The sequence below is a fragment of the Thunnus thynnus genome, chromosome 9 (assembly GCF_963924715.1).
Source record: "Thunnus thynnus chromosome 9, fThuThy2.1, whole genome shotgun sequence".
Classification (NCBI taxonomy): domain Eukaryota; kingdom Metazoa; phylum Chordata; class Actinopteri; order Scombriformes; family Scombridae; genus Thunnus; species Thunnus thynnus.
The window spans coordinates 407,958-424,880 of NC_089525.1; the positions used below are offsets into that span (position 1 = coordinate 407,958).

The 16,923-nt window shown below is 38.7% G+C and overlaps 1 protein-coding gene across 4 annotated transcripts in view; it reads left to right on the forward strand.

Annotated features, from left to right (window-relative positions):
* Positions 1-16,923, forward strand: part of LOC137188871 (storkhead-box protein 2-like) — a 147,991-nt gene that overhangs the window by 88,469 nt on the left and 42,599 nt on the right. Inside the window, exon 1 of one of the 4 annotated variants that reach the window (XM_067598454.1) lies at positions 4,392-4,705. The exons of the other annotated variants lie outside the window; for them this stretch is intronic. The gene's annotated coding sequence lies outside the window, so the exon portion shown is untranslated. Of the gene's footprint in view, positions 1-4,391; positions 4,706-16,923 lie in introns of those variants that run through there. 4 annotated transcript variants of the gene reach the window in all.

The following is a 16,923-nucleotide window of genomic DNA, read 5'->3' on the forward strand; positions in this document are numbered from 1 at the left end:
GAGATGAGTCAACATTAATTTTGGTGACCTCCGATTGGCATAATCAGGAGTCATTCCCATCGACATGAATAACAATCGTACCATATTTACACTTATCCTTAGCCAGCAGTTATAAATTTGATTCTATATCACCAGTATCAACCTTATCCTATTGCTCTCTAATAACGTTAAATGATAACACTGATGTGAAAATTTATCAGTGGATTCACAGTCAGAAGTTGGGGTGAGCATCTCTCGCACTCATGATGGTCTTTAAGGCTTCAACAGGAAAATAAGTTTTAAAATCCAGTAATGCAACCTCAACAAAACTATGATGCTAATAGTGGTCGATGCTTTTCCTCCAACTTTAGCAGTCCTTAATGCTACATGTTTTATTGTTCAATTGGTCAAATATTTGCTAAAATACAGACACAAGGTGGAGACAAACAGCAGAAATCAGCCAAAATTTGATTTGATTTGATTTGATTTATTGATTGGGACAGTGTGCAGTTTTAAACATTAAAGACGCACTGCACCAGAGTTAGCTCAAAGCTAATTTGCATTCGTATGCAACCCGATGAGGGATTGTCTAAAAACTCAAGTTAGACTAAGTTAAAAATCCGACAACGCCACCCTGGGAATTCCACCCAGGGAATACATCAAATGAATTCTTACTTCGATCACACAGGTAAGTTTCACAAAAAGAATTAACAGAGACGTGGTTTTTTTAAGGTATTAAAAAGAGTTGTTGTTTTTAATCTTCTTCAATGATGCAGCATATAATAAATGGCAGTAAAAAATAGAGGATGTAAAAAACATCAAACTGAAGAACATTAGTAAGTGATCCTAAAATAATTAAAAAAAAAAACATATTAAAAAGATTTTTAAAAAAATACATAAAATAGGGAGGTGGAGGAATTGACTAAAAAAAGGAAACATACAAAGGTGTTACAGTTTAGGTTGGCATTAACACTACAAACAAATCACAATATATATGCACACAAGAAGTATAAATAAATAAAAGCACAAAGCCGTTTAAATGTTAGCACCACATCTGTATGAATCAGCTAGTTAAAAACAATAAATAAGTTACACCAAGTAAACTTCACAACCACCACCAAATGTAAAACAAATTAGGAGTATACTAAAAGAAATAAAACATAAATACACTAAGATCACTGAATAAAACCTATCACTTAAAACTCAATAAAAGAAATTAAAAATCAAGTGAGATCACAGCTGCAGAGACAAAAAAAAAAAAAACACAGGTTAGGCCAATCGTCTCTTTTTTTTTTTTTTTTACATTTACCGAAACACAAGGATAAAATAAGGTTACCTCGGCTGTATAACTCAAATCAATACCATCAGGCCATGGGGGACACAAAGTGTGAGAGCATGGCACCAAACAGAGCAGCAGCAGCAAGAGGAAGACAATGAATAACTGTGCTACTCTGTTAATGTGCCACTGATTGGAGAAATTTGGTTCTGGTGTGTGGGACAGGAAGCGACTGGGATACTACAGCTATGTAGCGACCTCAAATGGTGGGGAGGACTCAACCTGTCGGTTACACGTAGTCCCCCACAATCAAAACATACAACAGCACAACAACAAACAGTACAAAGCAAAAAAACAAAACAAAACAAAACAAACAAAACAAAACAAAAAAGAAAACAAACAAAACAAAACAAAAAAAGAAAAAAACACACAGAACACACCATACAAAATACAAAGCTACACACAACAGCACATCACATACACCCACAATGTCAATTAAAAATTAATAATGTAAACTAGACTCAGTGGTCACACAGCTGATTCGTCTTTAGTTGATTTTTTAGTTTGGCCTTGAATGTATTGATTGAACTACAGTTCTTCATATCGTCAGGTAGGGCATTCCACTGAGTTGTGGCTTTCACAGAAAAAGCTGACTGCTCAAATGCAGTGCGACAAAATGGTATGGTACAATCTTGTATAGATGATATTCTGGAGGATCTAATAGAACTTACTGAGCGAGTGTACACAAAGTCACATAGTGGAGGAGGGGCCAAATCATTTAAAATTTTATAAACTAGGCACAAATTTGAGAATAATCTAAAATTGTCAAAGCTCAGTAAATTGTATTTCTCCAGTACCCCAAAGTGATGGAAATGCACTGGATTTTTATCCAGAGTTTTTAGAGTTTGTTTGTATAAAGACTTTAGAGGTTTTATGGCTGTTTCTCCAGCCTGCCCCCAACATGTGATACAATAAGACATATGGGAAAGAATCATAGCATGCATAAATATCTTGGCTGCGTCCAAAGAGAGACAGTTTCTAATATGTCTAAAATTTGCTAAGTTGTGCTTTATGGTTTTAACTGTTTTTTAAAGTTCAAAATTGGCTCCAGTTCACACCAAGATATTTAAAATCAGTAACTATATCAATTTTTTCACCTTTGATGAAAATATCAGCATTAGGAGGTTTTACCATAGTTTTAGAGAAAAACATACCTTTTGTCTTGTTAACATTTAGACTCAGACATGGTTGATCAAGCCAATGTGTGATCCTTTCCAATACAATTGTTAGCTTAGACAGGAATTATAAAGACAAAATATTGCAGACAAACACTTTGTTGTTGCTAGGAAACATACAGTGATAACACTAAGATGTAGCTTTACTGTACTGGAACTATTACATGTATTGTATACATATATTATACAACACTTAGTTCCGACCAAGCAATCTAATTGGTCAACTAGACATTTGGAACGTGCTCAAATCAGCATGACAGCACACCTAGCCGTGCTCAAATGAAAAAAGTCTCATCGCTAAAAAAATATTACTCCGCCATTCAATAGAGCTACAGACTGTGACGTTGCGCTGACAACAGTCATTTCTGGTGGTTGATTTGAATTGCGTAGATATATGAACTTGGCAAACTTGTTTTTTTCTGTTCTAATTTCAGCCGTAACTGTAACGTTTGAAGATGTATACTTAAACACGGTGGTCCAACCTATGTGACGTTTCTGTTGGCTTTATTTTATGTACTGTGTTGTCTTACTAGTGTCTTTCGTTTGTTTTTTTTTGTTTGGGGGTCTGCGGTGAAAACCCGGAGCGGAGTTTTGAGTTGTCTTTATGTTTGTGAAACTGGATTGAACTGAACTGATTAGGGGTTGTGGGAAAAACAAAACAGACCCTTTGCCGAGTGGACTGAACTCAGATTGTGGGACGAGTTACACAGTCACACACACACAAAACCCGAACCCTTCTTCACTCTTCATCGTTACCTGGCACCCCCATACACAGCAAAACTTAGCCATTTTCCCTTCAGATGAGAGTATATCTCAACTTCCACGCTGACATCTTCCATCAGCTGTGCTGGTGCTACGGCGCTACTAGCTTAAAAATGCCTGTGAAGTTTGCGGACAAAGTAGCTAGATCTGTCCATGGAAAAAAAAAATTTCAGCAGATATCTTAGTTACAACGAGATTGAGCGAGCAAAGCAGTTTTGTGTTTATATGTGAGGTATTTATTCAGTTTGGGAGATGCCGTGATCTCCAGAAAGCATTAGCTGAAGTTGGCTGGCTGAGTCATCAGGGACTAAAAATCGTCTCTGTTGCTAGGTCGTTACTAAGGGTCGACCTACTTGCTGGAGTAGTTAACTAGGTTTTATTACATAGGATTCTACTGACGTGAGTTATTGTTTTCCAGGTATTAGTCATACCCCATGTATATCCATGGAAACGGAGATAACACAAGCACAAAGTTTTTATTTTTAGAGCGAACTGCCTCACAATGCGAATACATTTTGTTTATATCTTTTATTTTGTTGATAAATGGTGACGCTTACGGAACTCGGCGCAAGCGCCTCGTTCGACCGCATCACTGTCGTGCCAACAATGACGGTAAAGCACACCCCCTCGTGTAATATTGCTTAATTATCATACATATTTAGCATATTTATATATGTAACCATTTCATAGTTCTGGAATGTTCTGTTGGCTGTATCTGTGTGTGTGTGAGTGTGTGTGTGTGTCCTACATCCAGCCTTAGTGTTCTAACTGGGTCACACCAGAACCCAGCTGCTGTACTGCAACACCGGCTAAGAGCATGTGCACACACACACGCACACACACACACACACACGTAACAGAGATGTATGCAGCAGCGCAGAGACATGTTACAGAGATCTTAAAAGGAAAGACTGTGGAGACTGTGTGTATGTGTCCGTGCGTGTGTGTGTGTGTAAATGCAAGAGTGATCGCAACAAAGAGCAACTGGGGATGCGTTGTTATGGCAACCCTCTCGGCAGCCCGCCCACAAGCTTGTATGTCGGAGTGAGGGAGGGAAAAAAACATAGGTGCAGAGTGAGGCGGTGTGTGATTGGTCACACCCCCTTGTCTTTGTGTGGCGCAAGGGGTTGTGGGTAGCCCTTGACTGAATGCTCATTTGTGTGTGTGTGGGAAAAGAGGGGAGGGGGTCCTAGAGAGTGTGTGTATACGCGTGAGAACAGAGAAGGAGGACGCCTGCGTGTGTGTGTGTGTGTGTGTGTGTGTGTGTGGGGAGGGGGAGGAGTAGCAGCGTATGTGTGTGACAGAGGATGAGCTAGTGTGTGTGTGTGTGTGTGGGTGAAAGGGAGAGAGAGAGAGAGAGAGAGAGAGAGAGCTGCGCTACCATCAGAAGCTACTCTGGGCCCTTAAACTGGATTCTATTTTTTACTAAAGGCGTGGATTACTATTAGCCAAGGTATGAATTTGCGTGTCGCATTGTCTGTTAGTCTGTCTCTCTCTGTGTGTGTCTATTTCATCGTTCATTAGCTAGTTTGCAAGCAACAACTGCTAGTTAGCATTAGCAACACAGCGTCATAGCTCTACAGAGAGACAGAGGAAGGGACGAGTGATAGAGGGATAGATGCACACATACTGTAAGAGGGACACATAATTTAGGTTTACAGATAGCAAGAGAAAAGGAGGGAGAGAGAAATGGATTGTGAGACAGAGATGGTAAGAGGGAGGGAGAGTATGACAAAAGGAGGGGGTGTGGTTTAGTCTTGTGGACAAAGGAGGCTGGCTGATTGTTTACTACCACTGCAGTGAGAGAGACACGGGCGATCAATGTTCCTCCATACTCTCTCTATCACTCTTTTTTTAAATTCTCTCACCACTCTGCTTCACACAGTTGCTCTCTTCTCTGCATCACATTTTTCCTCTCCTAATCTCTCTCTCCCGATTTATCATTTCCCTTTCCTCCTTTCCTGACAGCTCTTTCACTGTTTTTTAACAATCTAATAGTAATGGAGTGAGCAGGGCTGTAAAGTAACAGCTGCTACTATAAAATGGCTCTTCTTTACCCTCATCACGGTGATTTTATTGGCATGACTGGATCAGACAGTGCACTACTGATATAGAATCGGGAAACAAGAATAAAACTCAATAGTTAATGTTTTCACTCCATACTGATGACAGGTACACAATAACGTACTGTATTCTGTCTATAATGTGACTTTGGTCAGTCTGTTCATTCTTCACCAGCAGCAAGAGAAGAAATGAAAGCAGTAGTAGTCATTGTAAAAAGCAGTGGTAGATATAGGAGGAACAGCAGCAGAATCTGTTATACAATAACTACAACAGGCAAATATGTTACAAGTAGGGAGACCCAACGGAGAAGAAATCTACGATATTGGCTCGAATATTTGATTACCCCTGATTATAAAACATAAAAGTAGAACATGAACTACTTTCATCACAGCAGACATAATTTCCACTTTTGTGTCAGGCTCTTGGAAGCGGTGGGAATTATTTTCTCTGACAGACTGTCTGTTTGAACTCCTTATTATTTGAGACACCGGCCGTTACTGGCGGCTTGAAAGACGATTTGGTCATGGTTAGACCCATATAGCATGAGCACTTGAATCCTAGTTCACCCAAGTCGGGTAAGAGCATGGGCGCTTGAGAGCTCCGCTGGCCGAGCCGGCTGGCCTCGAGTTAGCCTCCCCCACACATGAACGGGATCAAATCAATTAATCACACGGCATCTCTAGACTTTCCAAATGTTATTGGACTGAATGGATCAAATTCTGATGATAAAGAAGTGTCACGTGATGACCCTGGAAGTTGCAATACCTAGTGCAGCTACTACGCCAAATCGCTTCACAGCCCAGCGCCGTTGCTGCGGGCTTATTCAGTCCCCACTCTGTCACCTCTCTCTTACTTGTTGGGGCTTCATTTCCACTGTGGAAGTACAGTATGTTACATGAACCAACCTGCCGCCAGTTGAACTGGTCTTTCTGATCACTTTTAGGGCTGATTAACGCTGAAGGACACATTATTAATGGACTTAAAGAAACTCGCTAGCCTAGCAACAATAAGGCTACTAACAACCCACCTCCAAGGTTTAACGAAATATTTTTCCCCACTGGCATACATGGCCAGTAGATAACGAGTTTTACTGGCCCCTGGTATATTTTCACTGGCCCGGCAGCCAAAAAATAAAAAAATAACTAATTTTTTCCCCATAAGTTTGGTTTTTAATCATACATAATATGTACAACAGCGAAGTTCCCTTTTAGATTTGGTGGTTTTCCTTTAGTTATTGATATGTAATGTTGATATATTACACAAATATGCAAAATATAATATTAGGCACATATTGGATCAGTAAATGAATGGTGTATAAATGTAGGCTTCTCTGAATTTTGTATAAAGCCAGATAGTATGGAATACATAAGGAGAAAACAGAATTTATGATAATATTTCAGTGAGTATGGAAGACCTTGATAATAAACTTAAATAAATTAACATTAACAATTAAATAAATGCTGAGAGATATGCAGAAATGTACTAACTGAACAGTGAGAGAAAGAACATAATGTCATTTGTTTGTGTTCACGCTGGGTTAAACCTCAGGTTAGTTACTTTAGGTTTAAACTAGGGATGTGAGTTTCGGTTAATTTTGCTGTTGACAGACCGACACCCATTAACCGGTAACTAACTGGTTAATTTTTAAGAAAAGTTGTGATGTAGTTTTCATTTGTGAGAGCTGTCCAGTCGGTGGTCAGAGCTAGCTTGACTTTCAGCTCATCCTTCTCCTTAAAGTGTTTTTCAATGTGTTTAGTCACAGTAGCTCTCAATGGCATAATGTACTCAGGCTCAAGGTACGAATACAAATAATATGAATATAAGGCAACCCTGATTATAAGACAACCCCCCCTTTTCCAACAGCTGTTTTGGGAAAAATAACGTTACTTTTTGAATGTAACTTACATCATAGTATGGTTACATAGTCACATACTCTCCAACCAAGCTCTTGGAAGCGGTGAAGAGTTATTTTCTCTGACAGTTAGCATTTATATGACTGCCTGTCTTTTTGAGCTCTTTATCATTTGTCACAGTGGTATTTGGCAGCTTGACATATTCCATTTCTGCAGTAGAGGCATCAGAAGATGCTTTGGACCCGTTTTCACTTGTCATGAATTTATTTCCTCCGTGGTAGAAAAACATATTACATGAGCCTTCAGAAACTCCTGCAGGTTAAACTGGGCTAACAAAACACTTTTAGTGTTGACAAACTCTAACACACTCACTACAAACAGACTTTAAGATAATCGCCAAGATAGCAACATTAATGGTAAAATCAACCCATAATGCAACACTCAGTGTAGAAGATGGCTTTTTCAGAGCAACAGCTGTAATATCTGTACTTTAGGAGTGATTTCTGTGGTAGATGTTGATAAAGCTGGCAGGAGCCACAGAGATGAAGGCTGCACCTCAATAATGTAATAAAAAACACTCCTGGTGATCCGCAGCAAACATTTTGTTGGTTTTAACTGAACTGTATATGTTGTCAGTTATAAACCTTGGTAATTAACACTTAAAAAGAGCTGTGTGTCTCCTGCAGAGGTTACTGCTGTCAAAGTCATACAGAAGACATGTCTATGCACTGAGGATGCTAGCCGGCTGGTGAATTAGCCAGCAAACTGTGCAAGACATAACGCAATCGCTGCAGTATTGATATTTCCATGAAAAAAGCCCCTCTTTCATTTTGTAGTCTTGTAAGTTTCTTTTGCTGACATTTTTTTTGAGCACTGGTGTTACAACGTATTTGGTGACCCAGTAGATTCACCAGTAAGAGGCTAAGGGGCTAACAGCTGTGTATTTTAGCAAATCACAATGCATTTCATCTGTCAGATATCTTGAAAACGATGACATCTCCTGAAACGTGTTCATGTCACAGACTTTGATTGGCTAGTCACTGGTCTGCCAATCAACATACTATGCATAAACTTCTACTGTCTCGGGGCATCAGATTATGTCAAACCCTGTCTTTTCTCCCTAAGGTGGCCGGCTTTTCACTCTGCCTTAGTGTGGCCATTCAGAACATACAAACATATTCTGCCTGTCACTACAGGATCTGAGTCAACTGGGGATGTGAGTAACACATGCGCAAATGGGTCTGCCATCTTGGACACACCACATACACCCGTCCAACTCAATTGCACCCTGTTAATGTACGTCCACTAAAAGTGCTTGTGCAGAAAGTGTAGCTTAGGGTTATCTAAAAGATTTTCAAAGTCATGGCTGAATATTTAGCTGATTTCAACTCTCACAGGATTTCCGAGCAAGAATTCTCCTTGAGTGAGACTTGGTTAGACACAATAACAAACAGGTTGGATCAAGTGAAAGGTAAAGAAAAATGTGTTATTTCTCTGTATGGTCCTTTTCATAATGTTGTCAGACACTTATAATACAATCTAAGCCTGTCAGTGGCTAAAACAAGCACTTTTAGTGAACATATATGGAGATACTGGTAGAGAGATAGTGTGTTATTGTTTACTGTTATTGCCACTTGTTATAATTTTTATGATTCTGTGCATTGATAGCTCTTTTTTAATCTTTTTCTGCACATTGTCATGTGCCACGGTCAAATATGCGACCAAAACATTTTTTTTAATTTCAAAAGTGAAACAATAAACATTGCTATTTTTTACTACATTCATTTGCATTTGTTTAAAGTTTGTCATTACCAAAAGCTAAAAAAGATTTTTAAAGAGGCTGCTGAAAATGTCTGGCCCATCTACATTTCTAGGTTTTAAAATCTGGCCCAATTGAATTTGTAATTGAATTGTGATTGATGATGTTTGGGCCACAAATGGTCTTCAGGTAAAAGTGAGGGTCTGAGAACACTTGTATATACACATGACACACCACACATTATCTCTGAATTGGGCAATTGATAATTACTTATGACATCAATATGCCCAAGTATTTAATAGTTATTAGGAGTGATCATCCAATACCCATATGAATATCACATTAACAGTGCATTGTATACTTATACACAGCATTTAATGCTGTACTTTGGAAAAGAAACAAAAGGAACAACACTTAGTCTACAGCCATGCTAGTGGCTCTGTGAGGTTGCACAGCAGTGCTTTGCGCTAAATGCTAACATCAACATGCTAAAAGTACTCACCGTGACAATGCTGATATTCTAATGTTTAGCACCTATAGAGAGCCAAAGTCCTGACATCATGTCCAGACTAGCCTCTTTTCCACTAGCAATGTCTCATTTAGGATGTCTCTTTCATCAGTCTTTCTAAAAAAAGAAGCCTGTTCCTGGGGTTTAGGTCTACTTTCTATCTTCAACTTGGCATCCATTACAGCAGTTGCTATAAGGAATTGAAACCCTCTTGATTTTAACACAATTAAACAATGATTACTTTGTAAGCACAGAAAAACTAGAGCTGTCATGAAAAAAATAGAAGTGCCGGTCATCGTAATTTGGTTTTGTCCATATCCATAAAACTCAATGCTTTTTTCAAAAGTCATTTTTTCAGCTCTCTAGTTGTAATCTCTATAGTGAAAACTTTGTTCTCTCCTCTCTGTCCTGCTGTTATTACAGACATGTCTGACCCCTCGACTTGCCCATGGACCCTTCTCATCTGTAAAGATCTTATTAACAATGATATTGGATTGTTTTTCAAAACACTTAACATAGCAAGCCCCACATCATACTGTTGAGAAAGGCTCTGTTCCAAGGCTGGATTTTTAGTTATTGGTGAAGTTACAAATATCAGTGGAATTTTGAATGTTTTCTTATTTCTGGAACAGAACCTGGAAGTTCTGGTTTTACTTCAGTTCTTTATAATGTTTACCATGTTCACCATCTTATTTTAGCATATTAGCATGCTAATGTTTGCTCATTTGCACTAAGTGTAGCTGTGGCTGATGGGAATGTCTAGAAGGTACTAGATGAATAGTTAAAGGATCACCAGAGTTCACCAGAGTTTAGAATGAATCCTCAGGGGGTACATGAATGGCTGTACCAGATTTCATGGCAGTAGTTGCTGAGATATCAGTCTAGATTAAAGTGGCAGACTGTCAGACATTCCAACATTACCATCCCCAGAACCACATTGCTAGCTGTGTTGTATAGTTATCTTCATTTAATATTGTACTCTTAATTTAATGTCAAGGTGATATTCATATGGGTGTTGTTAAGGACTTTGTTTTTAGCCTTTTCTCTTTATTTTAACTTTGTCACTTAGATGAAGAAAACCTTTTTGTACTGTAGTATAGTGCTATACTCCTTTTGTAATGCTACGTTATTATTTAACCTCTTAATTTACATTTTGACACTTAAGTCTCTTTGGGCCTGAGATACAGAACTGACAACTTACTGAGATGACTTGTTTGTAACAAGGTATAAAGTACTGTAGGAAACAATGTCAGAGAGAGATCCTCTCTTTTCTCTTCATGTGCACATGTCCTAGAATCAGCAACGTGTGGAGCAAACTTTTGTTCAAACCTTTTGTCTTGTTCTTCAAAATAAAGGAGTTTTTGTATAATTTTCTCAACAGTACCTTGTGGTCACTCCTAATGATAGAATGACTGAGCATGATTGTCCTCCAGCATTTATGGAGTTTGATCCATAGTAGAGACTAAAAGTCAAGATATCTTTGTCTCTGCTGCTTCAACATTGTTCATAGCAGTGTTGCCGACTTAGCGACTTAGTTGCTAGATTTAGCGACTTTTCAGACCCCTTTAGTGTCTTTTTTTCAAAAAAGCGGCTAGTGACATATCTAACGACTTTTTTGACAGACCTTAACTTCTCTCCTTGAAGGGAGACGCCATTATTTCTCAGTGAATGAGAGCTAATGTGGCTCTCTGGATTGACTGTTCAGTGGGTGGGACAGAGCAGCAGCACATTCAATGGACCAATCATCAGCCAGACAGAGATGTGAATGAACTGTGAATTTATGTACCTAATGATCAGTCATTGATCCTCACTGTTCTTTATTCAAAATGATTTAACTTAACAGAGTTAACAGTAGTGAATTTATTCCAATGCACGATCATCTACTCATGATTTGTCAGTTAGAGTTGATGCAACCTGCATAAAACGTTTTTTTAATATTAGAGGTAGATATAGATGCACATTGAGGAGCTGCTTGAAAAGAAAAATAGCTAATGAAATAGCTACTTACAGTCAGTTTAGTTTAATTTAACTTAACTTAATTTGTTTACATTTTTGAAAATCTTGTATGCATGTTATTACATCATGACATCATATATATGCAAATTAGCACATGACGTTATCTAGCGACAACAAGCGGCTTTTCCTGCAGTTTTAGCTACTTCCTACTGAAAATAGTTGGCAGCACTGGTTCATAGACTCACTGCAGACATTTGATGTGAAATTAATGACATTAATGATGGCTGCGTTTCACTATGTGAGCCAGTTCCAGGGTCTGATATTGTGCATGCTCACTGACATGGCGTATTAGGACAATTGTTGGAATGGAGCCATCGTTAATGTTATCAGTAACACCTCCTCTATACCTGTGCTCTTCCTGCTCTGACAAGTCAAAATGTCTGCTGTGAAAAGGGTATATTCTTTTAAAAATGTGTCTCTCAGAAGCCAACAAATTTTATGGATGCACAATCCTTTATCGTTGGAGTACCCCTTTCATTGCTGATATCAGGAAACACAGTGACAAAGTCAGATGGGTCAGAAATGTAAACAGTAAGATGATCAGACAGATTGGAAACAAACAAAGTTTATTGATATTATCTAGACCACTTTATTTGGAGGTCAAACTAAAAGTGAAATGTACAGTAGGTCAAAGTTGAAGCAGGAGGTGGATCTCTGAACTGTGATGGATGTTTATTACAGACAGTTCAATAAGGGGAGATCAATTGGAAGTGTATAACAATATTTATTGATGATAGTGACAGAAAGATTTTTGACGATTACACTCGATGTGAAGCATTTTCATAAAGTGTAGGTAACTCTGAAGATTAGATGAGATAGGACAGGATTGCCCAAAATAAAAGAAAGCATTCTTACCATGCCGAGGTGGATTCAGCTCTGAGAGGAGATAAAAATAGCATATCATGAAACATAATTCACAAGAAAAAACCCAGTAAACATAGTGAGCACTAAAGAGAAAATTCTCTGACATGGAAAACAACTTATTAGGGTTTGTGATGCGAAAAGGAAAGAGAGGGATAGAATTTAACCCGCTATGAAGTCGAGAGGCCCATCTGAGAGGGATGGATTTTAACCTACAATAAGGCTAAATGGCTGTTGCAGGCCAGAGGAGAGCAATGCTAGCCTGCAATGAAAGCTAGAGGGCCAGAAGAAAGAGATTTTAGCCTGCAATGAAGGCTAGAGGACCATCAGAGGCCAGAAGAGAGGAGGGTTAGCGAGCAAATGAAGGCTAGACAGCTGTCAGAGGCCGGAGGACATTTTAGATGTGAGAGCCAGCAGAACGAGAGAGGAAAGACATGAGTAAAAATTAATAACAACCACCAGCTATATGCATGACTTATCCAATGGGTCGTAAGACCTAACAGATTGTTGAGCAGAGAAGATGATAAAAATTGTCACATGAACGAGGAAATTCCCTGCATTGCTGCAGATGAAGCAGCACCTGTCTTGAAGTAGAGGGCCAAGTACTTTTGATGGCTTACCACTTTTAAGAGGGACTTATCTAAAGTTGCGAATAAACCAGGATTTAGATATGGGAGAACTATCGAGCGGTAAGAGAGAAGATGGTTTAGAGATTTTTCTGATTGCCACCAATTTAAAATTTTTGGTACCCACAATAAAGCTGTTGTTTGTCTTGCTGCTGGCCAAAGCATGTTGCCAACAGTTGGAGCAAAAGATTGACTCTCTACTCTCAACGAAAACTAGTCATGTAACTCCACTGTCAGCTCTTCTCTATTTCTCATTAGGGCCTGAGCCCCAAAGGGGCGAAGACCTTCTTGTATCTGTTCTGTTTCTTTCTTTCTTCTTTCTTCTTTCTTATTATCTCGCCACTTCAGACCTAAATTTGACCTAGATTTGTAGGTCAAAGTCTCGTGACTCATTTAAAGTTCAAATGAAGTTTGTATCCAAAACTATGTGGAAGCAGTAAATGATCAAAAAAGTGTGGGTTTGCTCACACTCTCCATTCAAATGTATGAGTATTTTTGTACACATTTCAATCAAACTTTCACCAGGTCATGTGGGTTAAAAGTCTGTACTTTTCTAAAAACAGACTTGATGAAAATTACGAAATTAATTTCTTTCACAACCAAACTCATCAAGTGTTTTCAATTTACTAATTGTGAGTGTGAAAAAGTGAAAGGGCCAAAAACTTGCTTAATTTTGATGACACAGGTGTGAGCAAGACAGACTTGTGTCACCCTGAAGAAAATTCTCATCCTCACACCTTTGAGATTTGATGTTTCATCATGACAGAGGAAGTTGCTATAACTTTATTGCACATATTGTCTGCACCAAACTTAAATGTTTGATAAGAGTCCCGGCTGGAACTCGTCTACATGACAATATTCCATCAGTGATGCAAACTGGCTGAATAGTGCCCCCCACGAAATTGCAGCCAAGCAGCCCCAGCAGCAGGCAAAATAGTGGACAAAGGAAACGATGTTTATCTCCTTCTTGCACTGTCTGAATACAGCCCGGATCTGAAGACATCTACATGCCCGTGACAGAAGCCCTTCAACTGTGCCGCGGCACGACATGCACGGAGGCACGAGGGCCTGTTCAATGCTGCTTGCAGCTTTAATTGGAAAATTGCCTTTGAACTTTTGGTTTGTGAGTTTTCTCGTCCTGCGTAGGCATACTGACATCAATTGCTCTCTTCACACGCAATGTAGTGCCACGTTGAGGACACACAGTAGTCATACCATTAGTAGTTTTATAAGTAGTACTAGCTATGTCAGCAAAGGCAGTGGCAGTAGTAGTAGGCTGCAGTAGTCTTGTTTGTTGCAAAGTATAGCAGAAATACACATTCACTGGAGGATGCAGAAGTAGTAGTTGTACTACTAGTAGTAACTAAAGTAGTATTAACAGTAGTGGTGCTGGTGCTGCAGATGTAGTCTTGACAACAGAAGTAGTGTAACATTCTTAACAACAACAGTGGTAGAAGTATTAATAATTGCAATAGCAATTGTGATAGAATCAATAGTAGTAGCAGTATAAATGAAAGAAACGGAATATTGAAGGGCAGTGTTAGTGTAGAAACACAGTGAGAAGCAGCAGGAAATGGCTTCTCTCTCAGCTGTTCTTTAGAAAGCACATACTTTTTGCCTCCACTCCCCCTCGTTATGTGTGTTTGTAGGGTTCTGGGTTTGTCCTATGATCACTTTCCATGTCAAGGCCAGGCCAGCTGTCAGTGTATGGAAGTTGCAGGGTGGTTGGTCAGTGTTCCCAGCAGAGCCTCTGCAGCTGTGCTCTGTCTTCTGTCTATCTTCACAGTCTGATTTTGTCATCTGTCTCTGAAATCCCCATCTCTGTATATTAATTATTTTTGCTAGAAAAAAGAATGATCTGCAGCTAAATCTTTTTGTAGGTCAGCAGCCCATCAGATACTGTATACAGGACTATAGAAATCATTATGGTACAACCACCAATCTCCAGGTCTCTGAAATGTACCCAGTTTTAATCTTTCGTGTAGTTAGGGGTCCTTAGTGTTTCTTTGTTATACTACAAAACTAGGCAGTTGTCCCTTAAGGAACTGTCTTAATGTGTATTGCAAATTTGTTTTTCAGAGATTCACTTCTATGCTTTGTTGATTTATAGTTGCATTTGAAATAAATTACAAATGATAAAATAACATTAGATTTATATTTAAGTATTGAAGTTCATCCTTGACCTTGAGAACAGTACGTGTGACCAAATAATCTCAACTCAAAGGTTTGCTTACTAGATATGTAAGAGCTATCAACTGCATCTCATGGTCTTCATTAGAGCTGGCTCAGGGTTATGATCTCTCTTCTGTATACAACCACCTGTTCTCACCTGACAGATTTTTCACAGTTAGGTCAAGTGATAACACTGGAGCCAGCTCCATCCACTTATGAAATCCATGTTATGTGGATGAAAGTTACAGAGCAAATGAACAACATTCATTCTACAAAGTAGGATGAATTTATACTTTTATGGTTATGAAATAGTGTCATACTTAATATAATAAGTTATCAATCAGAGAGGCTGTATGACTTCAGTGTACTCATTTTTATCATGTTAACATATGTGAACAGACATTTTTCCAGAGTCTGTCACTACATAAAGGGATGGAAACTTATAACAGCTGTTAGATATGTCCTGATCAGAGATTTCTTAGCCCTTCCAGTCTGAGTTCTTCAATAATGGGTATCTGCCGATGCCAAGTCTGACCTGATACTTATATTTAGGGACCGAGCCCAAAAGACAGGGGACTACTGTAAAACAGTAGTCCTCGTCTAACCCTATTGTTTTTCATGTGTTTGTTTGTTTGTTTGTTTCTTTATTATTACGCCACTTAAACCCTAAATTTGATGCCCTTAACATGCTCAAAAACTCACCAAATTTGGCACGCACATCAGGTCTGGTGAAAAATTTGATAAAATGTAAAAATTAACCCTCAAAGTGCCAAAACTCTAGCGCCACCTATGTAACTTAAATGGCCGCCACAGCCCATAGGAATGTCGTAGAGAGATCAAACCAAAACTCAATTATTTGTCTCATCAAGACCTACAAATCATACTCTGACACCCCTGGCCTAAATCCAACAGGAAGTTCGCAATTAGCTTTTCAAAATAAGACTTTGCCCCAATCTTGGCCCCCGAACAAACGCTGTCTCCTCCGAGGGCATTAATGGTATTGACTTTAAACTTTAATAGATGATTTATGACACTATGCTGAAAAAAGTTGTTAAAAACTTTGTAATAATTGGAACGGTTTGGATTTTCTAAGCCCTCAAAGTTGCAGTGCCACATAACCCTTACAATGTAAAACAATGTCTGACCACTTTCAAAGCTGTATCAATGGATTCGCCACGGAATTTCCTACTGAAATATAATTTTTAATGTAAGATTTGGCCAAAGTCATGGGATTTATGAGGAGATTTCACAAGAGGCATACTCTAAAATCCTCCTCTCCAACTGTTCCTGGTGATGTCACTCCCTCAGTGCTGTGAAACATTCCGCAATACACACTCATTATAAAATCACAGGAGGAGCAAGAAAAGACTTTAAAACTCAGACTCTAATATCTCAAAAACAGTAAAAGATAGAAAAAACATGTAAATTCAAGATTTGTAGGTCAAAGTCTCATAACCCATTAAAGTTCAAATGAAGTCTGTATCTAAAACTATGTGGAAGCAGTAAATGTTCAAAAAGATGTGGGTTCGCTCACTCTCTCCATTCAAATATATGAGTATTTTTCTGTGTCCAGCTGCAGTTACTTATTGTCTCTACACACCTGACAGTACACATGTCAATCAAACTTTCAAAATAAAAGCACACCACACTTGTAAGAAATATCCCTCATTTTTAAAAAGCAAAATGATCTGATCTGATCGGGCCAGAATGCGAGGTCCCGACCAACGCGGCTTGCAGCTTTAATTACCTGTGAAACAGCTGCTCAGTGTATACTCAAGCTACAACCTGAATATGAGTTAAGACAGAAATGAT